General features: G+C 42.5%; 1 protein-coding gene across 2 annotated transcripts in view; it reads right to left on the bottom strand.

Moving 5' to 3' along the window:
• The window catches only part of ROR1 (receptor tyrosine kinase like orphan receptor 1), a 378093-nt gene that overhangs the window by 73884 nt on the left and 277588 nt on the right, over nucleotides 1-26621 (bottom strand). The gene's annotated exons all lie outside the window — the stretch shown is intronic.

Raw genomic sequence — 26621 nt, 5'->3', positions numbered from 1 at the left:
TCATGCCTCAGTCTCCCATTGTCCCCAAACCTCTCCCCTGCCCAGCTCTGCACTGCTTGAGAGCAGGACCTTCTTTTCGTCATCGCCCGAACACAGGGACTGCTGTGGTTATTAGTAGGCACCAGCTCTTAATGTCTCGGCAGTACCTACACAGCACACACACAGGTTTCCAACACATTGATAAGGAGATGATTCTTCAAGCCATACTCAATCCATTGCTAAGATTCTTTGCTACTCCTTGATTACGCCAAGCAAGCTTCTATGAAGAAGCCTCCACACTGGCTGTCCCCTTTGTCTGGAAGACATTTCTCTCACATAGACTCATGGCTCACTCCATCACTTCACTCAAGTCTTTGTCCCAATGTCACCTTATCAGAAAGGCCTTCCCTACTTCCAACCCAAGTAACCTACCATATCACTACTTCCTCTCAGTCTGCTTTCTGTTTCTTAAGTAATCGTCCCTTCCTGGCATGGTTGGGTTTCTCCTTATGAGTATAACCTCCCTAAGAGATAGTGCAGAATCCTTGCCCGGTTCTTTCACTGTTACATCCTCAGTTCGTACAACAGTAGCTGGCTCATGTAGGTGCTCAGTAAATACCTGTGGATCACACGAAGGTTTCGTGGCCAGTCTTGGTCAGGAAACTGTGCCATAACCACCTCTGCCTTTTCTCCTTCCCACCAGCATGTCATGGGTTATTTCAGTGCATTAGTTAATCCCTCCTCTCTTAACCATCTCCACCTTCACATCTGGTTGTTACTTAGTGTTTATCAAAACAGCCCAAATAAGGGCCCCTAAAGACTCTGCAGGAACAAGGCAGGGTCATGGTAAGCAGGGACTCTCTGCCCCCACACCCTGGCACTGTCATCTTCTCAGTTCCTTCAGACACTAAGTCCCCTGAGGTCTCGGTTTCAAGGTCTTTATTGTACTCTGGACATAACTTAAAATTTCCCAGCTTATTTTTTGCACTTAGAGCCACTAAACTTTTTTACCCCCAGACCCATCATAGAAGGTAAAAATAAAGGACATTTTCTACTCATAAAACTGTAAAATACTCTTATGGTCTCCTGTGTGACCCCGGACCTCTCTTTTCATCCAAGCCCCTTTTACGTTTGTAAAAGAATGCACTTTGCACTGGCATCTGGCTCGTAAAAACATACGGCGACAGGTCCCCCCAGATTACTTGGTCTAATCACCGAGTCTCCTGTAAAGGCTCGTCTCCTGTGAGAGATGCGGCAATCTCGCGGAACGATCTATCCCCCCCCCTCGCAGGCACTGGGACGGCACCTACCCAGGTTGGATTACAGGCCCCAGAGTGTCTGCCTTTGGAATCAGGACCGACTCTGGACTCCAGAGAATTCGCCGTTTTCTTGTGGAGGGTCGATCACTAGCATTCACTGGCCCCGCAGGCACGTTTGGTCTGACTCGGGTGGGCATAGGTTTGATCACTGGAGAATGTGTGCTAGCGGAGTGTTTGACATTTCTCCAGCTTCATTTTACAACTTCGCTTGAAAAACAGAATGATTGTTTGGAGTATTACCTTTTTAAAATTAAACGATGCTGATATGAAATCACTGGAGATCAACTATCTCTAAATCGAGGTATTAATATTAATTTTGGGTGGTATTGAATGTGGGAGGTGGGGTGGGTAGGGCAGGGGAGAGCAATGGGGGGGAATGAGGATAACTGTATCTGAACGACAATAAAAAAGTAAAGAAACTCATGAGAAAAAATAAAGTAAAAGATTTTAATCATAAAAAGGAAAATGGGGGAATGAAGAAAAAGGTAAACAATAGAAAAGTAAAGTAATTTCATGAGAAAAATAAAATAAAAGATTTTAATCATAAAAAGAAAAAATGAAAAAACACTGGGGGATATTTTTGACAGACACTTCAGAAAACCACCAAATCAAAAAATTCAACTGAATTCAATTTAGTTCAATGGATAATTATCAAACATCTGCCATGGTAACATTTTAAAACTGTTTTCAAATTTTTTTCTCATTTTTAAAATATTCAGTGAACCAAACACCTAGTTTATCTGCAACAATAAACCCACAAACTTACATAAGGAAAATGAGCATGAGTTGCTTGAAATTTTTACCTTACAAATAAGCACAGTCATTCCCCCCATCTATGGTTTCACTCTCCATTGTTTCAGTTACTGTAGCCTGAAAATATCAAATTTCCCTACCACTGACACCTTTTCCTGACGTCCAAGCATTGCCACTGTCATGCCTGACAATCCAGGGTCACCAGAAGCAGAATATTCTCCTCCTGACACGCCGCCAGGTCAATGGCGGCGTCACAGAGCGCACCACAGTGCCAACCCTCACTTCACCTCCTCAGTGGGCATGTTCGCCTCACATCACCCCAGGAAGAAGGTGGGTACAGTGCAGTGAGAGATTGAGAGAGAGACCCCATTCACATAACTTTTCCTACAGTGATTGTCATAACTATTCCGCTTTATTATTAGCTGTCGTTGTTAACCTTTTACTGTTCTAATTTATAGTTAAATTTTATCACAGGTATGCATGCATAGAAAAAAGACAGTATATATAGGGTTTGGTACTATCCACATTTTTAGGAATCTCCTGGGGATCTTGGAACATATCCCCCACACATAAGGGGAGGCTACTGTTTAATTTTATTTCAGGGAGCCCTGGTTGGGTGGCTCAGTTGACTGGAGTGTCATCCCACATACTAAAAGATTGTGAGTTTGATTCCTGGTCAGAGCACATACCTAGGTTGTGGGTTCAATCCCCAGCTGGGGTGTATATGAGATCCATGTTTCTCTCCCATATTGATGTTTCTTTCTCTTGATTTCTCTTTTCCTCTCTCTCTCTATCTTTCTCTCTTCCCCTTCCCCCTCAAATTGACAAACGTATCCTCAGGTGAGAATTACAAAAAATTATTTTAGGGAAAAATATTAGTTGACATGCAAATTTTAAAATGTTAGGTCAGGCAACTAATTTGTTTTTATCATCACTTCTCTATTTTTAACCAACTAGAAAATATAAACACTTTATTTTTGCTTTTACAATTTTCAGTTCGAAGGCAAATGCTCCAGAGCAGAGCGTTCCTTCAGTGAGTGGCCTCTGGTAAGTTCTGATACTCAAATGCACTTCACCATCCTTCTCGCTCCGCAACAGCACTTAGAACAGCACCGGGCAGTGACTGCGTACTCAGTAGCCATTCACGTTTCCAGAGGGCTTCCTGTGGGCCAAGCACTCCGCTTCACAGCAAACCAAAGCCCTGGAATGACCACTGGGATTTACTGCAGATCTATCATGTCAATCCGTGGAGTTCTGGCAAGACTCTTAACCACTCAGCTTCGGTTTCCTCCTTGAAACGGAAGAAGAAGACTCTGCCGTATGGAGTTGTGATCACACACCATGAATGGATTAGAGCTGAGTGGCGGAGGTACTCTGACGCCCAAGATGACAGGTTCTCTCCTCAGCCACCTCACCATATAATTCTAGAAGAGTGTAAGCCTTGTGAGAGCATAAACTCTGCCTCACTCCCTGCTGCATCTACAGCGCCCGGGCTCGCCAGTAAACACTTTGTGGTTAAGTGGATAATATATATGAAAGCACTTTATGCGGGTAAAACACCTGAGATTCCATATTATTATTTACCACATTAATTATCTCCTGCAACTTATTTCACCCATAGCCCTAATATTTATTTCTCATAGTTGTTGGGGAAATGATTTATTTACTCTCAAGAGAAAATGATTTCAGGATGCTGAAGGCCTGAAGTAAAACAGGGCCTGCTTTAGCGCTGCGCCAACATCACAAAGCTTTTTCTGCACCACGCACAGCTGGGGTGAAGGAGTAAAGCGCGCAGCACACTCAGGAACAGCAAACCCCTCCAGCTCCCCTTGGCAGGGCTGATCCTGAGGAATCCCAAAGCCTTAGATCTGTTACCCACACAAACTATGTGACCACTGTGAAGACACTTGAACAATTTACACAGACGGTGACAGATGAAGTCAGGCCCGCACCTAGCAAAGTGTTTTCACTTCCAGGTGCTGCTGTTTTCATTTAGCCTGGACTCCCCACTTGTGCTAAGGCTCAGTTCACCTGAGCGTTCTGGCGTACGGAGGAATGGTGGAAGCGGGCCAGCTGTCGCTATGTGAGAGACTGAGGAGCCGGAGCCGTGACCAGACAGACCTCAGGCTAAGAGAAGGGTCAGAACACCCCTTTTCTGTTAACCCCTGAGAGGGCAAACAACGTGTGCAGTTTGAATTGCATGAGCTGACTCTCTTCTTCCACCAGGACAGAGGGGCTCTGGGAGGGCAACATGACGGAGGGGAGTGAGCTGGTAGGGGTCTGACTCGGGCTAGGCGCCTAGCTGTCTAAAAAATAAATACGTAAATAAAAGCCCAAATATGCTTGAGATAAGGACCTTCTTCCCAATCAGAGCTCTGGCTATCTCACCCTCAGCAGATGCCTCCAGGTTCAGTTAATTGGCAGTTTTCACTTAATTTCATCACTGCCCTGGGGCCTCTCCATCCCGGAATGACCTGGAACAAATGTGAAAGGGCTGAAGCTCTCCCAGAGCCAGAGGGATGTTGCACTGTGACAAGCACATGACGCAGGATGAGGGTTAAAGATAGGGAGGCAGATGTTTTAAGCCTCACAGATGTGTAGTAACTGTGTGGACATTGACTGAGAACGCTGCTGCTGCTCTGCAAAAACTTGTCCTTTAAGTATAATTACTGTGGAGACACTGTCAGCCGTTCACATCTCAAATGCTTCAAACTGTCCACCGCAGCTCAGTCTCAAGAGGTTCTGATGCTTGAAGAAGACAGATGTTGGGTGTGGAATCCCACTTCTTACTAAATGAGGCCACAGGCAATGGGTTTAGAAGTTTGACTTCTAAGCCTGACTCTGCCTTCACCAGTGGCAGAAATGCAGTCACTTCACTTCCCTAGTTTCTCCCACCTCCATATACCCCACCCCTGGTAAAAAGAATAATTACACCCAGAACAGAATAACCTTGTTCTAGATAAAGCATTGTTTTGAGGCATTAAAAGAGCAATATATGTAAAAGCTTTTGAAAAATACATAAATATAATCCTGCCAGTGGCAGACAGAATAATGCTTCCTAAAGATTCTGGTCCACTAATCCCTAGAACATTTGAATGTTAAATTACCTGCCAAGGGGGAATTAAGGTTGCAGGTAGAATTAAGATTCAGTAATCAGCTGACCTTAAAATAAGGAGATTATCCTAGATTATCTGGGTGGGCCCAGTGAAATCATAAGCAGGCAGAAAAATCAGTGTTAGTATGATATGAAGTCCAGGAAAAACTCAGCTGGCTATTGCTAGCTTTGAAAACACAGTGGGCTATAAACCAAGAAAGGTGGGCAACCTCTCAAAGTTGGAAAAGGCAAAGAAATGGAGTCTCCCCTACAGCCTCTAGAAGGAACCTTGATTTTAACCCAGTGAGACCCATTTTGGACTTCTGACCTCCAGAACTATAAGATGATTAATGTGTACCATTACAGCCACCAAGTTTGTGATAGTTTGTTATATTAGCATTTAGGAAAGTACAACACTACCTAAGATTGTATCACTATCACCACTGATGACATTGTCATCAGCTTTGACAGAGGCATCATTACCATCATCAAGGTTTTATTTCAAATGTTAGCTTGAGATTGAGATTTCTAGCTATGTATAATTTTGCCACGATTCTCAGAAACCCAACCAGATGGCTTCTCATGGAGTGGGCCACAGTGGGGTTTTTATCTTTAAGAACGTTATCAAATTGTTTCCATGTAAACACTGATAGTATTATTCATATTATTTATTTATTTTACAAAGCCTTTGTTCCTAATACAAAAGGACACTTCAGAGGGAATTGATTTGAGCATATTATTCTTTTAGAGTTTTATTTGGAATATCTCTGTGAACAGAGCTAAAAGATCTAACAACAATCTTGGCTCTCCCAATTATAAGCTGTATAATTTATAGCATATCGTTTCACTTTTTTGGCCTTGGTCTCTCCTCCTGTAAAATATTTGGCAATCGAACTAGGTAGTTTTTCTTAGGTCCCTTCCAGTTTCAGGAATGTTGAGTTTAATTTCTTATTTTATATAATGTGAAACCAAGTCCTGAGAGAAGTTTTGTGTTTAATTTCTAGTAATTTAGACTTTTGGGGGATAAGCTTTTAAAATTATTGTAAACATACAGAAATGTGCACAATTTATAAATAGAGAGCTAGATAGATTTTTACAAAATAAACACACCCATATAACTACCACCTAAATAAGGATATAGAATATTACAGCACCCAGAAGCCTGCTCTATGACTTCCTGGTCATTCCCCACAAAAGGTAACCATAATTCTACTATCTTATATTAACCATTATTCTACTATCTTATGTTAATTTATTATCTTACAATAAATAGAAATGAGATTCCTATTTATGTTCATGTTTTTGAACTTCACTGTGGTGATGTTAAACAAATAGATAAACAAATATTTCTTCAGTAAAGTGGGTTAATTCAGGAACAACAAAGAATTCCAACTCAGGACATCTGGTCTAATGGTAAACCAAGGGCAAGTCCAGAAAAACAAAGGAGAGGAGTGCCTTTTATGGACTCAGGAGGAGCTGTTGTAAACAAAGAGTCCATTGGAGGAAAGTGTAAGTTCAAAGTACAGTGACTTTTCATTGGCTGAGTTCTGGCAGTCTCCCATTGGCTGAGCTGTGACTGGAGGGGGGGGCAGGCAGTCTCTCCATCTGCCTGCTGAGATGGTAATGTAGTATCACTTCCTTCGGGAGATTACATCTCTTCCTGTTGGGGTCAGCAGTGTGCACTGAGTGACATGCGCAGGAGAGTTCTCTCTTCCAGCCTTGGACTCCATTTGAAATGAGATTTCTATTTATTTTCACAATAGTAACCTAATTACATTATTTGTAGTCCTTTGCACTTGGCTTCTTTCTTGTAACATGTTTGTGGCATTCTCCCATGTTGTTGTCTGTAGCTATAATTCATTACTCTTTGTTGCTATGCAGTATTTCACTCTTTAAGGCTATTCAATATGCTAGGACTATACAGTACCATAATTTATCTATTTATTCTATTGTTGATGAAAATTTGGGCTATTTCCATTTGGAAACTATAATCACTTAGATTTTGCTTCTCAAATCAATCTTTGTAAAATATATAGCATTTTCTACTTAATTGAACTTTGTACTTCTAACTTATTTATTTTGAACATACATACTTTACATTTTCTGTCCAGCAGGAGAAAGTCTAAGAGACACAGTGAACAGGGAGGGCCAGAGTACACGGGCTTCTCAGGATATTGTGCCTTACCTGTGTGAAAAGGGATTTTACAGATTCACTGCTTCTAGGTAAAAACCTCTAATAATGCCGGCACTGGATGGTCTGCATGTACAATCTCCATGACTGTTAACGGGAAGGTTGTCCGAACCTGCCACTCCCCCAACCCCGCCAGAGAGTCTTAGCCCCTGGCTTTGATGATCTATTCAGCAGTACTGTTTTGTTTTCAAGTAACAGAAACCAAAGCTTGAGAAAGGAAAGGTGGGCTCTACTATATGGCAGGAAGGGCGTCTCACTGCACCAACAGGAACAGCACCAAGAGGTAAGTCATCACAGGATGTCTCCCCATCTCTGGTTATGTTTCCACTGCTCAATCCACATGGCAAGGAAGCCTCTCAATTTTATATCTTGACTCTCTCTTGGCATTCAGTCCTAGTTTGGCCTGTCTAAGACCTGACTCAACTCAAACATCAAAATCATGGTTTCTAGAAGCCCCGGTTTCTGGAAGGGGTGGGGTGGTGGGCTAACAAGGAATGGCTCATAGAGAAAGGAGTGCAGTTAATTAAGGTTCGGGAAAATGCCCTCAAAGGTGCTCACAACAGAAAACGTTGGAAAGGGGTAGTTTATGGTAACTACTTAAGATCTACAAAGTAGCTCATGAAATATGAGTCAGGCTTTATGACCAAAGCTTGTTATGTTAAGAGAGGACTTTATTCATGACAAGCATTAGTTTGCAGTTTTTATCCTCTGGTATAATAGAAATAGCAGCTTTTGAAATCAGATAGGTCTAGCTCTCAAGCCAAGTTCTACTGTTGGACAAGTTTTCTAACCTCTCATCTCCCTCATCTGTAAAATGGGAATAATAATAGTGTCCACCTCATAAAGTTGCACTGAAAATTAAAGAGAGAGGTATAAATATCAGGTACTACCTGGGTACATAATTTTTTCCCTGCTCTTTTCCAGTCTTAAAGGTGAGGTGCTACCCTGGCTGGTGTGGCTCAGTTGGTCAGAGCATCATCCTGTACACGAACATTTTGTGGGTTCGAATCTTTGTCAGGGCATATACTTAAGTCAGGGCACACATGGGAGGTAATGGAGCAATATTTTTTTCTTAACATCGATGTCTCTCTCCCTTTCTCACTAATATCAATGAACATATTCTTGGGCAAGGATTAAAAAACAAAAGGTGAGATGACATGATAGGTTAGAGGCAGGGTAGGGACTGGTGGGAATGTGCAGAGATTGAACTAGAATCAGAAGCCTTTCAATCTGGTACTGACATCTTTAACTGTGGGCTCTTAGGCAAGTCACTAGAATTCACTGTCTCAGTTTCCTGACAAACAAAAAAGTGGGGTTCGGCACAGGACTGTATCAATGGGGTTAAAACCAGTTCTTAGGAGTATAAGGGTTCCCCACAAGTGCTTAGGGGTTTCTGTGTGTGTGTGGGGAGGGTGAATGGCGAGGAAACACAATTTGGGAGAATTCTCCTACCTCCCCCTTCTTCTTTTATCTGTTTTATAAATTGAGGTTTTGCAGCAGATTTGTTGTTTTTTTTTGGGGGGGGAAGTACGCTGCTTAAAAAATTGAAAAGCATCTTGAAAAACACCAGATGACATGCCTTCTCAAGTCTTTCCTGCTCTAAAACATGAGCCTCTGCTAAATGCCTTCCATTGTTGGAGCTGAGCTACCTCCAGAGCCAGAAGCAGCCTGGACATTTTCAGCAACCCATTAAATCGTCTGTCTTGGGACAGCAGGAAAAACAAACTCCACAAAGGCTCGTGGCTAAAACAGAGTGAGACTCATCCAACTTGTCCAGAAAACAAACCAAACACACCCTCTCAAAATGCATTATTAATAAAATATAGGAAATGTCAGCAGGGCCATAAAGATGTCTCTTTCAAAGTGGATGAACAACCTGTGTTTTACTTTGATTATGGCTTATGATTTCCCAGAAAACAGAGGACAGCCCAAGAGCACAAAGTGGTCCTATATGGTCACCCTTATCCAAACAGTTGGCCCTGCATGACAACTGTGAAAACATCTATGTCTTTCATAGGCCCACCATTGATAGACGTGTCTAAATAGGAGATATTCACAGGGGGATAATGGGACCAGCTTGTATGTTTTGCGCTGTATACTGAGCCAGGTAGGAAGCAGGATGAAAAGGAGATTATTCTCATGATAAGGAATTAACTCTTATAGCAACAACCACATAAGGAGAAGAAAGTCCCCATTCTTTCTGTAAATGAAGATTATAAAGAGATGATTTATTTATTGAAATCAGATATATCAAAGGGTGCCTTAAAGATCTAGTCTAGTAGTTTTCAAACTCTTTTGGAATAGATTTTCTAGCAGAAGCTCAAAAATGTGACAAAGTTAAAAGGAGTTTAACAAAAACATTTATTCTCGTGGAAGTGGGGACAGGCGGATTAGCCCTGTCATTCTCTAAGACCTCCACCTTCTCTATCACAACGTCCCCCTGGGGAGAGCTGCCAACGCACCTCCAGGAACATTTGAGGGTTCCCAAAAACTGAACTTGAAAATCACTACTTGTCCAAACTTCCCTATTTACTGGTGATAAAACTGGCACAGAGAGAGGCCAAAAGATTTGCCCAGAACTCACAGCACAATAAAAAGGGAAGACCAGGGCTAAAGCCGGGCTTCCTGATGACCAGCCCAGAGTTCTTGTAACGTTACACGGAGCCATTCTGAGAAGATGAAACCACCTGCAGTTCACCTGTGAGGAGTCATGTAATCAGATACAAACTCTTCCACGTCTTTGCTTGCTTAAAGGATATTTGGAAGGTAGGGAGGGATGAAGGTAAGGGAAGGAGAGAAGAAAAAAAGAGAGAATTTTTATTAAATGCATGAACTGCCACCTCACTCTCCAGAGTCACACTCAAATCTGCATGAATGAGTGATAGGAAAGGGGGAAAATGTGATATCATAATGATTATTTGTTTACTAAATTCATAGACTTCAATGACACCCGAAGGAAGCAAGAAGTGCAAGGCTCCATCCATCCATGAACACACCCATCTGACTAGTAGACTTTGTTCAAAGACATTACTTGCTCCTGGAACATGGGAATGAATGACCCCAGACTTCAAGAAACTCAGCCTTAATATGAAAAGACAGGCTTGATGCTAAATCTGTGGGAATGTTAATAGATGGGAAAGAAAGAGACCGAGAAGAAGAAAGAGAAGGGCAAGGGGGAGGGGGAGAAGAAGAGGAGAAAATATTATGGCCAGTGATTGGGATCAAGAGGAAGAATACCAGACAGGCATCACGTGGGGGAAGGTGGTACATGAAAGAGTATTTCCATGGTCCCACTGGCCCAGAAGGGGACACGTGCCCTGGAACATCGAAAGTCAGGCTGCCACCAGAAGGCTGAGAGGGTGATCTTTGGGGTCCCAGGACGAAAGAAGATCAAAGTTTGTTATTTCCTTTCCTCCACAGCAGTGACCTCACCTATTAAGTGTAATTACAAACTGCTAAATTTTAGTAAGTTACAAAGAGTTTACTGAGCTCTCATAGTCTCTCACGCTAGTATTGTGGTTTCTGGTCAGCTGTTTCAGCGTGTTGCTGTGAAGGCTGAGATAAGCCCATTTCCGGTTTTGCTTTGTTTCGGCCCAATCTGCACTCAGATGCACTGGGCCTTTCACCAGTTTAGACAGTGATGCTGAAGGGTCCTGGCCGGGGTACAGAGGAGGCACTGCCAGCTCATTTTAATAACTTTTAAAAAAGCATTTATGGGTCAGAAGCTGCAGTTCTGTATGTGTGGAAATGAACTGCACGTTGTGCTGTGCTAGTGGTTAAGACGTGGGCTTCAGGTCCAGACAGACTGGTATCAGGATCCCAACTGCCTCTAACCATCTAGAGGTCCTTTGGAGAAGTATTTAACTTTTCTAAGTCTCCAATGGGGGTAATAACAAATGTATCAAATTATTAGGTCTGCTTTGCAGATTACTTGAATTAATACATAGGAATGGCCATTATAACAATAGGCCCACATACGTGTGGGAAGTTACTGTTAGAGCCCCTGGGGAGAACTGAGTTCTCTAAGCTGTGAAATCAGAAAAACTTTATTGAAGTTGGTGGGCTAAATTGCAGCCCTTCTCCCACCTTCTCACCTTTTTCTAGGCCTGGAGTAAGACTTCACATTGATTTTCACTGAGGAAAACCATCCCAGCAGTTCGCTTCTCACCAGAACAACATTTTTTTCTTTCTTCCTCTGTGTAATCAAGTGCAAACAAAATCCAGATTCTAGTCTGTAACAATGGCCACATGGGGTAGGAACTGATTTCCTCTTGGAAAACACTTAATTCTAGAACAACGAGCTTTGGGGTCATTTCCTTGTATTCTGATGACATCACATCCCCACTTGTTTATTTGTTCATCTTTAATTATTGCTTTATGTCCATTCATTAACAGTCGAAGGTACGTACTTCTGCACTGATCAAACAGAGCATCAAAGAGCTTTTACTAAGGCCGCTGAGCTATCTGACACAGTTAATGTGTGAATCAGCTGAAGTGCATCCAAATGTGAATTTTGAGACCCTCTGCTCCTTTTAACAGGTACCTCTCCTTTTGTGAGCATGGTTATGTTTCCCCACAAAGGCTTGTCACAGGAACCACTGTGGGTGTTCCCTGAATGGGAAATGAGACACCCTGCACTCGGATAAATGCAATCGGTCTGGGCGTCCAGATCACAACAGGCACTTTCTGCTCAGTGTGTGGAAGAGTTGTTACATTTTTCTTGTCCACAGTGAATATCAAATATTTTCCTGCCTCCAAAAACTCTTCAGTTGTGGCCAGATTTTCACACATTCTTTCCTCATTTATGACAAATGTACATATACACATAGAAATGTTCCCTAATTATTATTAATGTATTTAAAGAAGATGAAAGGTAAGTTCAACGTGTACATTCCAGCTTGTTTACTCTCTGGTTAATGTCCTTCAATAGAGCCCATCCACACGGATACTTCTTAACTTGCTGCTTTGATCATTTAGTTGCTATTCTCAAGGCCAGCTAAAAAGGTGACCACTATCTGAGGAAATAAAAGAGTGAAACAAAGATAAAGTGCACCATAATTTTTTCCTGCCATAATTTCTTACCACTTTTGGAGTCATCTGAAAAATTTCAATAATAGTATTTAGTCACAGTGAAAAAATATTTTTAAAACATCCTTAAGAAGTTCTAGCAAACCTGTGTCCAGGGTAAACTAGATTCGTCACATTTAAGCCCTGATCTCTGGGTTCTGCAGAAAACATTGCGGAGATAGGTTCTGCCACAAGATTTATATTCCGTAGTCTGTATCTTTTCAAAGATTTCAAACTAGCCCTTAGTATCTTAAAAGTATACTGTTCTTGCATGTGTATTCTCCTTATTTCATTTAATGTAAAGCTTGCTTGAGTGATTTTTCTAATTATCATGTTAGTAAGGAATGAATTTCTCTAGGCCTGATCTTTCCAATCATTTGTATCATTCAGGACTCTTGGTTGCAAATGACAGAATCTCAACTTGATCCACCTCAGGCAATAGAGGAATATTTACTGACTCACTAGCCAATGCCCGGGAAGAGTGGGGCTGGAGCTGGCTCAGGGAAGACTATATCCAAGAATCAGATAATCCTATCTTTCTCTCTTCTCAGCTTCTTGGTTTTATGGCCACAGGCAGTTCCAGATCTATATTGCAACTGCACGCCTAGAAACACAAGAGAGCATTTTTGTCAGATCCATATTAGAAAAATGTGCGGAGGGATCAGGGTTGGCCTGGCTTCTGTCATCTGCCCGTCACTGGGCCAGTCTCCATGGTCCAAGTGTGAAGCACTCTGGTTGATGCTCCCATAAGACTCACACAGTGGGCAAGAAGAGAAATCTCTCCTTCAAATTAGGAGGAGCTATCATGGAAACCCAAAACCCACGTGCCCATGGTCTCTTTAGGACAAGGTGCAATACTATTAGATCTCCCCTTTCTGGATCATTCATTCTTTATATTACCTCATGCTCAATAATATTGGGAAGTGATAAGTGCTGTCATATTCTTTTGATTAAGGAGAATGAATTGAATTGCCTATATGAAAAAGACTGTGGATTTTCAATTTGGCATACAAATTTTCAATCATGTTATCTCAAAACCACAGCTGGCAAAACTGCAGCTTGGCAAGGTATTGCTCTTCCACAAGCCTCAATGAAAGCAGTAGCCTTCCATTAAACAAACACAAGCATTTACAGAAGACCCAGTCTACTGGCCTGTTGCTCTCTGATGGTACTTACCAGCTGAGTCATCATCCACATGCAAAAACCAAACAAAACCTAGTTACACATGTAACTCATTTGTTATCCAAATCTTCACATTTAGAAATTATTACTAGTTACTTGTTGACAGACTGATTGATAAAAGTTCCAAAAGGATTAGGATTCATTTCCTTTTCTTTTTTTCTCTCTATTTTTAAAATTTATTTTCATTTTAACAAACTCTGTCATTGCTGCAGGGCTCTCTTCATTACAGTTTTGCGTCTTTATGTCCAGACCCCAGAAACTGCAGGCAGTTTCAGTGAGTGCTGCTTTACATCAACATTGCCGCTTATCACAAGACAATACTACGTTTCTGTGCAGATCGAAGGATGTAAATGAAGACTAAGCCCACATTACTTAAGTGGAAACTATGCCATCAGAACTGAAACATAAGGGCCAGTCTCTTCCTAGTTTCCAGGACCCCTGTTTTTCGGCGCTGGCTTTGGCTCGCCATCTTCGTCACAACGGAAGCCAGCTGCTAATGTACTATGGTGGTTCAGATCCCAAACCACTGCGCAAACAGCTTTTAACAAGCTATTATCATAGGTAAGTGTGAACCTACCATCTCCATTCTTTGGTGTGGTACCCAAGAAACACAGGGATTCCTTTGCAAATTGCTCTGTTGAAAAAAGGTGCTGTTATGGACTGCATATTTGTGTCCGCCCAAAACTCAACAGGTTGAACCCCTAATGGGATGGCATTAGGAGATGGCACTTTGAGGAGGTAATGAGGCCTAGATTCAGCCACGAGGGTGGGGCCCTCATGATGGTATTAATGACCTTTTATTTTTTTAAAGATTTTATTTATTTATCTTTAGAGGGGAAGGGAAGGAGAGAGGGAGAGAAATATCAATGCGTGGTTGCCTCTCATGTGTCCCCTGCTGGGAACTGGCCTGCAACCCAGGCATGTGCCCTGACTGGGAATCGAACCTTGATCCTTTGCTTCACAGGCCCACGCTCAATCCACTGAGCTACACCAGCCAGGGCTTAATGAACTTTTAGAAAGGAGGAGCCAAGGGATCCCTCCTTTGGGTGTGTGTGACAAGAAGACCATGTGAGTATGTAAGTATATATATAACCCTGCTGGCACCCTCATCTTGGACTTCCGGTCTCCAGATGGTGGGAAATTTCTGGGGTGTGGGTCACCCACTCTGCAGCATTCTGCTATGGTGCCTGGACTAGGACTGATGCCATTGTAAGTTGTTGACAAAATGGAGCATGGGGCAGAAAGCCAAGACACAAAATGATCTTCGTAACGAAGGTCTGAATGATTGGATGGATCAATGACTGTTTGACCTAAAGAGAGCCAAGTTGTTGAATTCACCCTATTTATCGTGCATATCACCTAAGAAGGTCTTCTGATGTTCTGTATGTGTTTCAGGTGGGCAAATATTTCCTCACTACTCAGGCCCACATATATGATGTAAAGAAGTTAGACTTTTGAGTCAGACCAGTATCAGAATCTTACCACTGCTTCTTACTGGCTGTGAGAACTCGAGCAAATTTCTTAGCCTCCGTAAGCCACAACTTCATCAACTATAAAATAGTTGGGTTGTTCCGGTATTCATGAGACAATATAATATTTAGAAAATGCTCAAGAACTGAACCTGCAATTGTTTAATCCTAAATAGAGCCTAAATTATCTTAAGATGAGAGCAATAAGAATTTTCTGCAGCAGAGAAAAAGCCAGATGCACTTTATCTAGTGGGCTGTGCTGCATGGTGCATGAAAAAGAGAGGCCTTAGCTAATGGCCCTGCCCTCACAGGCCTGGTGTGTAGTTGGGGGAGCCAAAGGGAACACAGGCATGGAGTAACAACAGAACGACACTTGACAGCAAAATAAAATAGCACATGACAGATGCCAACTGTGCACATAAACCCAGTTTGGAAGAGAGGGGGGCACTGAAAACTCGGGTAACACCCACTGCAGTAGAGACCCTGCCATGGCAGAGGGGCTGTCGGTTTTATCTATTGCTCTGTCTCCAGCATCTGGACCAGTGCCTGGCTTTCAGTGCGTGGTCAGTATACATCTACCGAGTGAATAGGTAAATGAACTGTATGAAAGCTCGTGGGAAAGCCCTGAACTTGGAATATGAGGACCTGGGTTTGGATCCCTGCAACTGCTCTCTAACACTGGATAACTTCCTTAACCTCTTGGAACCTCAGTCGCCTTATCTGTATAATGGCTATATCATTCCTGTCCACTACATGGGGTTGTCATATGAATAAATAATGTATTTTCTGTGAAAGGCACCGATCCACTGCAGGCACTTGAACACCAGCAGTAAAAAAAGTAGTTCTAAGAAATATTGGAATCTTAAGGATGCGTACACATTGGGACAAGTGGAAAGGAGCAATTTTAATGCTGCATTTACCTATACATCCCTTAACTGGGGTGTCCATGGAGCAATGGGGTGAAAGGCTATTTTTCTTTCCCACCATGGTAACCAACGGCACATGCTCCATTGCTGTTAACAAGATCAATAAACTTGCCATATTCAGAAATCGACAATTAACCCCTTTTACAACACTTAAAGTTACAGGCCTCTCTATTTTATATGGCTGAACAGGCTGCTGAGCACATGGTTTTTATTATTGCCCTTCCCCCTTAAAAAAAAAAAACCTACTAGTAATAATTTAACACCTTATAGAACCTGTCCCCCTCTTAATGATTTTGCAGGGAAGCTCTGTGCACTGCAGCTGTCTCTGCAAGGGCCACCTCCAGGCCCACGCTGCTTGGGGAAACCATATTATCTTTAGTCCTGCTTACCTTTCTAAATGTTTTATGGTTTACAGCTGTGGTGAAAAGCATTTTGGGGTCGGCAGAGATTTATTCCTCTTTTTAATGTTTTTACTAGGCTGAATAAACACATTCTCAAGGAACGAAACCTCTGGCCACGCTGGGAACACAGAGACCTGGGCGCTGCTCCGCGATGGCCGCTCTTCAGTGACTGACACTCGCGTGTAACAACGAAGGCCATTGTCGGCTCCGAGTGGGACCTGGTCAGGGCCCTTCAGTGGGTTCCACAGCACCCACCCCATGAGCCTCGCCGACACAACCCTGCCTTGAAATTGCTTTCCTCTTTGTGGGAATCCCATTAACACCTGTAGGAAAACGCTGTGTTTTAAGGGTTCTAGAGAGTCTGCAAGGTTGAGAATGCATCATTGATAGCACTTCTTTGGTGTTTTTACATCCAGCACTTGCTCATTTAAATATTTTTGGTAAATGAGTTCAGATAAAGCAAGTCTTTCTCCTAAATTGAAATGAGCCCTTAATTTTTATGAGGTTTGTAAAACTTCAGCAAAGCAATTTCTTAAAAAAGAAAAAAAAATGATTTCCCTAAGCTTGCTCATTCCGTTGATTTTGGCTAAGACTGCTCGTAGAATTACCAGTATGCTATGAGAAAGATTATTCATATAGTGGTTTGGAGCTGGGTGGAATCAGAAAAGGCTTATAAATCTCTTCACATGACATTTCTGCAAACTTCGCCAGCCTTGGAATAAAATAGGCTTGGAAGCCGACAAGCAGCACCTGCACAGCCTACCGCAAAGCAAAAGCTGGCCTACCATCTGACCTTCTCAAGGTGTCTCGAAGTCGTGCTTCAAAGTCAGAGGAATAAAAGGCTTTGTCTTATTGTAGGATGTTAGTGGTAACTTGCAAGCATAAGTCATACTTGCAGGCATATCAGTTGGCAGCTGTGGAGAAATTGACATGCCTGGCTCATTTCTTTGCATTTCTTAAGAACAGTGTAATGGTCTCTTCGTGAACTGCCTCTTACAGCCACATCTGGCTAATGCTCATAAGAGCTGCTGTGGCTTCTGCCCTTCAGGTGGTTTTAGGCTGCTGTGCTGGGTTCTGCTCTGCTCTGTACATACAGTCACGTTCCTAAGACATTACAAATTTGTAGATATTATGATATTAAAACAATTATTTCAGTAGGTAAAATACTTGGGAGCTAGGTACTTCATACTTACTCTTTTTTTTCTACACAAATATCAATAATAAACATTTTCTTTATAGCTATAAGAGTTGAGGGACCAGAATAGAGCTATAAAGCCTAAACACTGTGCAAATCCAGGCTTTCATAACTAGAGCATTTGCTCAAGAACAACTAAATTTCCTGTCTGATCATATCGGCTCTGACATGGAACATGGTGATTCTCAGTCATTCTTGTCATATTTATCACGTTACAAAGTACAGTGTTGCCCAAACAAAGCAAACGCAATAGTCCCTTTTCTATGAGTGTTGATATAATAACAATAGTAGACCTCATAAAGCCAGTCTGTGTCTTTAAACATGCAGGTTATCCCCAATTAAAAATGGGCAAAAAACCTGAACAGACACCTCTCCAAGGAGGAAATATAGAGGACCCAAAGACATATGAAAAGATGCTGAGCAACACTAGCCCATCAGAGAGATGCAAATTAAAACCACAATGAGATACCACTTCAAGACAGTCAGAATGGCCATTATAAACAAATCAATAAATAAAGTTTTGGAGAAGATGTGGAGAAAAGGGAACCCTAGTGTACTGTTGGTGGGAATGCAGACTGCTGCAGCCACTGTGGGAAACAGTATGGAACTTCCTCAGAAAACTAAAAATGAACTGCCTTTTGACCTGGCAATTTTACTGCTGGAATGATATTCTAAGAGCCCTGAAACACCAAATCCAAAAGAACCTATGCACTCCAATGTTCAAAGCAGCACAATTTAAAGTAGCCAACTGCCCATCAGTAAATGATTGGCTCGAAAAACTATGGGACATTTACATGATAGAATGGTACACAGCAGAAAGAAAGAAGGAGCTCCTACCCTTTGCATCAGCATGGGTGGAACTGGAGAGCATTATGCTGAGTGAAATAAGCCAGAAGGTGAAAGACAAATACCATATGATCTCACCTTTAAGTGGAACTTAATAAACAAAACAAACAAGCAAGTAAAATATAACCAGAGACATTGAAATTAAGAACAAGCTGACAGTAACTGGAGGGGAGGTGGGAGGAGAGAATGAGGAGAAAGAAGGGAAAGGTGAGAAGGGTCTTCAGGAACAACTATAAAGGACACATGGACAAAACCAAGGGGGGTGGAATCAGGGGCGAGAGATGGAGATGGCTGGGCTGGGGGGGGGAGTGGTGGGAAAATAATGCAGACAACTGTACTTGAACAACAATAAAAAAAAGTAAACAACAAAAATCCCACACAGGTTATACATGAGCTGAGAAAACTCAAACTGTAAGAGAAATGTCCCCATCTATTTGTCTTTTCTTGCCAATTAGAGTCACAGTCCTTTAAATCAATACTTTTATAGAGACCCAATTTCATGCAATATAAAGCAAGAATTTCCTTCACCTTATCGCATTTCTTAAAGGATAACTTAGTTGTACATACCAACTCCTCCTGACCTCCCCTCTATTTAAACATGTTTCCCAACACATTCCCTGGATTTCAGAGGCTATTCTTGAAAGACATATTGAGCATGAAGTTCCTCATTCTCACCCATTATTCTCATGTCTCTCTGTTATTCAAGCCATGTTCTCTTTCTTCCCTCCCAGTCTCAGAGAAGAGGTTTCTCTCTCCCTCTTGAAATCTAACCCCTCAGCCTGGTCTCAGTAGCTGTTCTCTTCCCACTGCCTTCAAAATTTTAATCCCATAATAGTTGTTTTTCTCTTTAGCATCTTCAAAGTCTTCTTCCAGAAATGGTCACATCTTCCTGAATAGACATACAGTCTGATTTCCCTTAGCTCAATTTTTCTGACACACAAATATGTATTTTTATTTTAATTGGTGTTCAAGTACAGTTTTCTGCCTTTTACTTCCATCCCAGCCCTCCCCACCTCCCTCCCGCTTCCACCCCTCCTCTTGTTTTTGTCCATGTGTCCTTTATATTTGTTCCTGTAAACCCTTCTCCCTTTCCCCCTTCCCTCCCCCTCCCCTCTGATCACTATCAGGCTGTTCTCTGGTTCAGTGTCTTTGGTTATATTTTGCTTGTTTGTTTGTTTTATTGTTTAGGTTCCTGTTAAAGGTGAGATCATATGGTATTTGTCTTTCACCTCCTGGCTTATTTCACTCAGCATGATGCTCTCCAGTTCCATCCATGCTGTTGCAAAGGGTAGGAGCTCCTTCTTTTTTTCTGCTGCATAGAATTCCATTGTGACACACAAATATTTTAAACATGGAGTCTACTATCATTACCTCCAATAATTCCCCACTATGTTTCTTCTTGATTACTGTACATTTGTCACCTGTTCACATTCTTTCTCTGCAGTGATCTCTCATAGCCTAACATAATTTCAGTCCCTAAATGCAAGATTTTAGGCCCCACTAAGATTTTGCTCTCAGACATCCCATCTGTTTATCATTGGCTCCTAAAAGACTCATGCTCTCCTCCATGGTTTCTATGATCTTATGCTTCCCCGGTTTTTCTTCTATTTTTCCAGTAACTGTTCCTGTCCTCCACTGAATTCCCTTCCTCCTGTACCCCTTTCCAGTTGTAAGTGTCACTTAAGGCTCAAACATTGGCCCTCCACTCCTCCCCCGACGATGCTGCTGGAAGGCCCTTGGAATTCCGTTATCCCTCAATCCTGACCATCTTCAAGACCCTGTACTGTTTTCTTTCCAATGTGATTCCATTTGGCTGTGCAGCCACTGCCTGCATCAGTTCAGTCCCCTGGACCTGGAAGCAGATACGAAGATGAAGTTATAAGTACAAGAAACTTAATGTTTGCTGATGAAAAGGAGTAAAAGAGTGAAGCAGGCAGGGACAGGCTTCAAAGGAGGTACAGGCCTGACACCTGAGAAGGGGGCAAGGAAGGAGGATTGGGAAGAAAGAGCATCAGACCGAGGTGCAGCTCTGAGAGTCTGGGCCAGCCCAGAGGAGAGGTCCCAGAGCAGCGACTGTTCATCCGTTGGAGGAAAACAACACAGAATGGGAAGGCCCAGCTCTCTTACCCATCCCGAGGCTCGTCATTGGTTGGTGGCAAGCTGCCTGGGGAAAGTGTGGTCTTGGCTTGCATGCTCTGACAGGTGCCCCAGGCCTGCAGCTAAAGGCTGACAGCTAACTGCATTCCTTTTTTTAAAAATATATATTTTTATTTCATTGATTATGCCATTACATTTGTTCTATTTCCCCCCTCCGTTCCCCTCCACCCTGCACACCCCTCCCCCACCATTCCCCCCTTTTAGTTCATGAACCTGTCTCAAGTTCTTTAGATTCTATATTTCCCACACTATTCTTACCCTCCCCCCTATTTTCTATCTACTGTCTATGCTACTTATTTTCTGTACCTTCTCCCCCCTTCTCCATCTTCCACTCCCCTGTTGCTAACCCTCCACGTGATCTTCATTTCTGTGGTTCACTCCTGATCTAGCTGCTCTCTTAATTTGCTTTTGTTTTAGGTGTGGTTGTTAATAACTGTGAATTTGCTGTGCTTTCACTGTTCATCTTTTTTATCTTCTTTTTCTTAGGTAAGTCCCTTTAACATTTCATATAATAAGGGCTTGGTGATGATGAACTCCTTGAATTTGACCTTATCTGAGAAGCGCTTTATCTGTCCTTCCATTCTAAATGAAATCTTTGCTGGATAGAGCAATCTTGGTTGTAGGTCTTTGGTTTTCATGACTTGGAATACTTCTTTCCAGCCCCTTCTTGCCTGTAAGGTCTCTTTTGAGAAATCAGCTGACAGTCTGATGGTAACTCCTTTGTAGGTACTGTCCCCTTATCTCTTGCTGCTTCTAGGATTCTCTCCTTTGTTTTAATCTTGGCTAATGTAATGATGATGTGCCTTGGTGTATTCCTTCTTGGGTCCAACTTCTTTGGGTCTCTCTGAGCTTCCTGGATTTCCTGGAAGTCTATTTTATTTGCCAGATTGGGGAAGTTCTCTTTTATTATTTGTTCAAATAAGCTTTCCACTCATGGCTGTTCCTCTTCCCCTTCTGGTACCCCTATAATTTGGATGTTGGAGCGTTTAAAGATGTCCTGGAGGTTCCTAAGCCTCTCCTAATTTTTTTGAATTCTTGTTTCTTCATTCTTTTCTGTTTGGTCATTTTTTCCTTCCTTCTTGTCTGCTCCCTTTATTTGAGTACCAGTTTCCTTTCTATTACTATTGGTTTCCTGTGCATTACCATTCATTTCAATTAGTTTAGCCTTCATATGTTCCTCTAATTTGTGACTAGAATCTACCAGTTCTGTGAGCATCCTGATCAGCAGTGTTTTGAACTGTGCATCTGAAAGTTTGGCTATTTCTTCATTGCTTAGATTTATTGGCTCTGGGGCTCTGAGTTCTTCTTGAGCCATGTTTTGATCTGTTTGTGCCTGTTACGTATGAGAGGCGCCTTAGATGTCCACCAGGGCGGGGCCACCCAGTTTGCTGGTTTGTGATTTTTTATGTGGGGGCGGGGTCAGTGAGGGAGCAGTGGCGGCCCTCTCCGCTCACCCAGTCTGCCTCACTGCTCGCCCCCGCCTGTTTATCGAGCGCAAATGTGCGAGCCCATCACCCTGCACCGCCAGGGCCTGCATGATCTGTCTCAATGTTCGCCTCTTCACTGGTTTCTCTGCGTGCAGATGAGCCACCCACCGCAGACAGCCAGCCTTGCCTCTTCCCTGGCTCCGCCCATAGCTAGCCCATGCCTGGGATCTGCGCCCTTAGCTGCCTGCACGCCGCCTGGGTCAGGGGATCTTTTTTTGTCCAATCCGCTCCGCTGCTGGCTTCGCCCCTCTCACGGGTTTAGCTGAGCAGTTCGTTATTTTTGGACTCCGTATTGTTTGATTTTCTGTATGGTTTGTTTGTGTTTATTGTTGTTAAAACTTTGTTGTTTTTAGATTTGGTTGTGCAAGGACTCAAAGTGTTTCTACCTACGCCTCCATCTCTTACAGCAGGCTCTCTTTTGAAAGGAAATCTCAAACACAATTCATACAAAACTAAGGTTAACTTTTCTTCCATCCTCTCCTGCTTCAAATTTGCTTCCCTTTTAAATTACCCTATCTCTCTCTCCCTTTGGTGTCAGCATTCTTCCATCTTCCAAGTTAAATAACTTCCTGTAGTCTTTGGCTTTTCCCAGTACCCTATCTCTTATGTGCAATGTACAACTCGAGTTCATTCAGAATGCTTCTCAGTGTTATCACTCCCTCTCTCAGCACCACCCTTCGAATCCATATAATTATCTCACACTGATTGCTGCCATAAACTTATTCTTTTCCCTGGCTTGTCTTCCTCACTTGTTCCCTAAATGTTGGGGTTTCCCAGGATTCAACCCTTGACTCTTGTCTCATCTCTCACTGCAGGCTCATCTCAGATAGCTCATCCTATGAACTGACCTCTGCTGAAATACTCATGACTCCAAAATTTTTATCTCCAGACTCGTTTCTGTTCAGAGCTCTAATTGAAAGTTTCTCAAGCTTGAGTGTTATATACTCTTTTAAAGGGAAAAAAATTGTGTACCATAGCATTAAATTATTTTTAATGTTATAAATGCCCTAACAGTAAACTAAGTGAAACTTTCAGTAATAGTTTGGTTTCCTTCCAGACGTTTTTCTACCGACTTTACACAGTTGACACCACATCACGTGTATATGTGCACACACGTGTGTCCTGTCTTGCTTCTTATCCTTGACATTAGAGCAAAGGCATTTCCTTAGCAATAAAACTCTTCGTGAACATTATGTTTTTTCATGGATACGTAACATTTCACTTTGTGTGTCATAATTGATCTATTCTATAATGACATCTAATGTTAAATAACAAAGCAATATATAACTGTACATAAGGTTTTGTCAGAATTTAAGAGCATTTTCTCAGAATGGACTTCCAAAAATGGAAAACTAGGGGTCTTCATTTCAGAGATGAGAAAAGCTAGGTTCTAGGAGTTTAAATGATTTCCCTGAGGCCACTGGGCCTGTAAAAGGTCAAAGAGGAAAGGGCAATCTCAGCCCTGAGTTGTTTCCATCGCGTCAGGCTATGTGTGCTGGGTCACCAAGAAATGGCTGCTCTGCTAGAATTCTCCAGGGGATAGAAGATATGGACGCTACAAAGGGCTATTTTATGCTCAAATTCCCTGAACACTGCAGCCTGATTTAGGATTCAGAGGTGCAGGTACATGCAGCAGGAGATGTATGGGGCCTCTCTGAGGGCCAAAAAAGCAGCAGTAATCTGGTTAGGTACTATTTTTGCAGTGTGTGTGTGTGTGTGCTGAAGTCACATCTGCATGAGCACCACTGTCTTGATCTTGTCCTGGCTTGAGAGGACTGTAGGGGTCCTTCAAGGTTGAGCTTTAACACCAGCCTTTTAAAGATGATACACACTCTTACACAAAATCAGGCACCACGCAGCTGTCTTTGCAGCTAGCCCTCTACCAGGGCCATTGGCCTGGCGCTGCTGCAGTGAGGAGATACCTGATGCCGCTGCTCTGAAAGGCAGCACGTTACTGATTTTATTCAAGGGGAGATGTCTCTTGCGTGGATTCCAGCCAAGATGTGACTTTTTGAGCCAAAGGACCTAAAGAAAGTGATGGCAGGGTGTTCAGTTCTCAGAGACAGAGCATTCAGCCATGCAACACCTCAAATCAGAAAATAAAAGCAGGCATCCAGGGTTTCACAGAATGTGTTAACAGCTGATTCAGAAGAAAGACTTAAAAATAGACCAGAACTTCTCAACAGCAACACTACTGACATTTTCAGCTGGATAATTCTTCATTCTGGGGGGTTGTGCTGCACACTATAGCGTTTCAGTGGCATCCTGCCCGTTACCCACCAGACGCCAGCAGTGCCCCTCTCCAGTGACAACAATCAAGACTGTCTCCAGACATTTTCAGACGTCCTCTGAGGGTCAAAATCATCCCAGTTGAGAACTACTATAATAGACTAATAGTTCCCAAAAAAGAAAACAGCCAATCCCAATGTAGGAGGCAAGTGAAAAGAAAGTTATTCAGTGTGAAAGATGTACAAAACATCTTGTGAAAAGAGGACTTCAAACCAGGTAAGAACAGAAGGTCCTCCTTTAGTCACCCCATCTAATGGTCTTCTCAAGACTGGTCATGGATGCAGTGGGTATGAAATAGAAGGAAACCCTCTCTGTAGTGAGCCTAGGTTTCATATACACACCATGCTTGCTGACTAGATGATATCCTACATATAGTCCTCACACTTGAGCATGGCTTCTGCCAAACTTAACAAAAATCCTCCCAGAATTAGCAAAAATCCCAAATTGTTTCTACAGTCATTGATCTGCATAGCCCTACTGAGCATCAGTCAGGGCTCCCGTGCTCAGAAAGCAGGACACCCTGAGACAGTGCCAAGATCAGCCTCCCTCTGTTGTGAGGCTCTACATGTTGTATATCTGTAGAGTCTTAGTATTCAAAGGTATCTTAGAAGCCATCTAATTAAGTTTACAAAATTTCCAGCACAAAATCCTTGACAAATGATTGAAACCTTTCACAAGGCAGGTTATGCCACTGTTGGACAAGCACTACTTACTCACAAGTTTTTGGTTTCGGCAGCAGAATCCGCCTCCTAGCAATGACTATTGTTGGACCTGGTTCTGTCCCCTAGAACGAGTAGTAAGTCCACCCTCTAATTTAGATGTCTGAAGGTAGATCCCAAAGTTACCTGTTAAGTCTTCCCTTCCTCATCTCTTCTCCATTCCAATCAACCATTCCCATCACAGTCAACTGTTTTTCACATGCCATCACCTTTGTCCCCACAAGTCACTCTCTTCTTCATCCTTTGAACACACACTCTCCTTCCTCAGAATCCAAAGGGATTTCATCAAGCACCTAACAAGTGCACTGAGCATGGGTCCCAAACCTCACCCCTTTCATTGAGGACCCCAAAACACTCCTTTACCTTTCATTCTCCTCATAAGACTTATCTTTAGCTTTACAGAAGAATAGGCATCAGGCAAATACAGCTCTCAAGATCACATCCTTCCCTTTTTCACACTCACCTATCCATGCCTTTTAGGTCTCCTCTCATCTTTCCTCTAGTCCGAGGAGGGTAAAATCCTGTCTGCACCAATCATGCTTTCTGTCCTATGGCTTTGGCTTCTCTCTCTCACTGGTCCTTTCTCAGAGTCCACAAATATGTGTGGGCTTCCCATCTCAAAACCAACCAGCGAACACAGACACCCCTTTTCTAACCAGAGCCCTAGAGTCCTGAGTTTCCTGCCTCCACATCTTAGTTATTCTAAGTGTCTTCCACATTTGAAGGCTTGTCACATTTATTTCTTCCTCACACCAGGATACTCCCTATACACTCCCTTTACTCCAGCACACCATGGGATCTGCAGGTCTCCATATGGACCATTTGTTTTCAGTGCCCGAACTGATCACCCTACCCCACCCCTGTCCAGTTGGCAAATGCCTATTCTCTTCTAAAGAAACTCAGATGTGATCTCTGTTGCATAGCCTTCTCTGGGGAAGTAGGAAGTTAATCAAACAATCAAATAATGTCTTATAAGTATTTTAAGCCTTAAATGAGATAATATACACTACTTAGCATAGTGAGGGGCAGAGAAATGCTTGATAAATTGTAGATATTATTATTATTAGCCCCTTAGGCTGTTTCCTTATCTCTACATGTTCATTATTGTCTCTAGGACCTCATGCTGTACCTGTCTAAGCAGGTGACAACCTCACCAATCCACCAGATTATAAAAGCAGAAATGCCTTTCCATCCATATGTCTCTAACACAGTGCCTGACATCTAGTAGGGACTCAATTAATATCTGATGAATGAGTAAATGACAATACACTTGCATGAGGACAAGGCAATTATTATGTCTTATAATTCACAAAAATATACCAGTTCTATGCAGATGGTTCTGGCCTTTCAGCAGTGATATCACATTTCAAACCTCCAATTTACCTCCATGAAATTTGGAACAGGTTAGAATGCCAAAGGGGGAATCAACTCTCCCTGACGCTGGCTCTGCAGTGGGGAGAGCGACCGTGCTGGATCATGGGAGCCTAGTGATCTCTTGGCTCAGGCTGGCACTTCTGTCCTTGGTGGGACAGGGTGGCCTTGAGCAG

This window comes from Artibeus jamaicensis, unplaced genomic scaffold, assembly GCF_021234435.1.
Source record: "Artibeus jamaicensis isolate MK-2021 breed Jamaican fruit bat unplaced genomic scaffold, CSHL_Jam_final scaffold_1019, whole genome shotgun sequence".
Lineage (NCBI taxonomy): Eukaryota > Metazoa > Chordata > Mammalia > Chiroptera > Phyllostomidae > Artibeus > Artibeus jamaicensis.
Note: the sequence above shows the minus strand (reverse complement) of the source record. Positions and strands in the feature narration are given on the sequence as shown.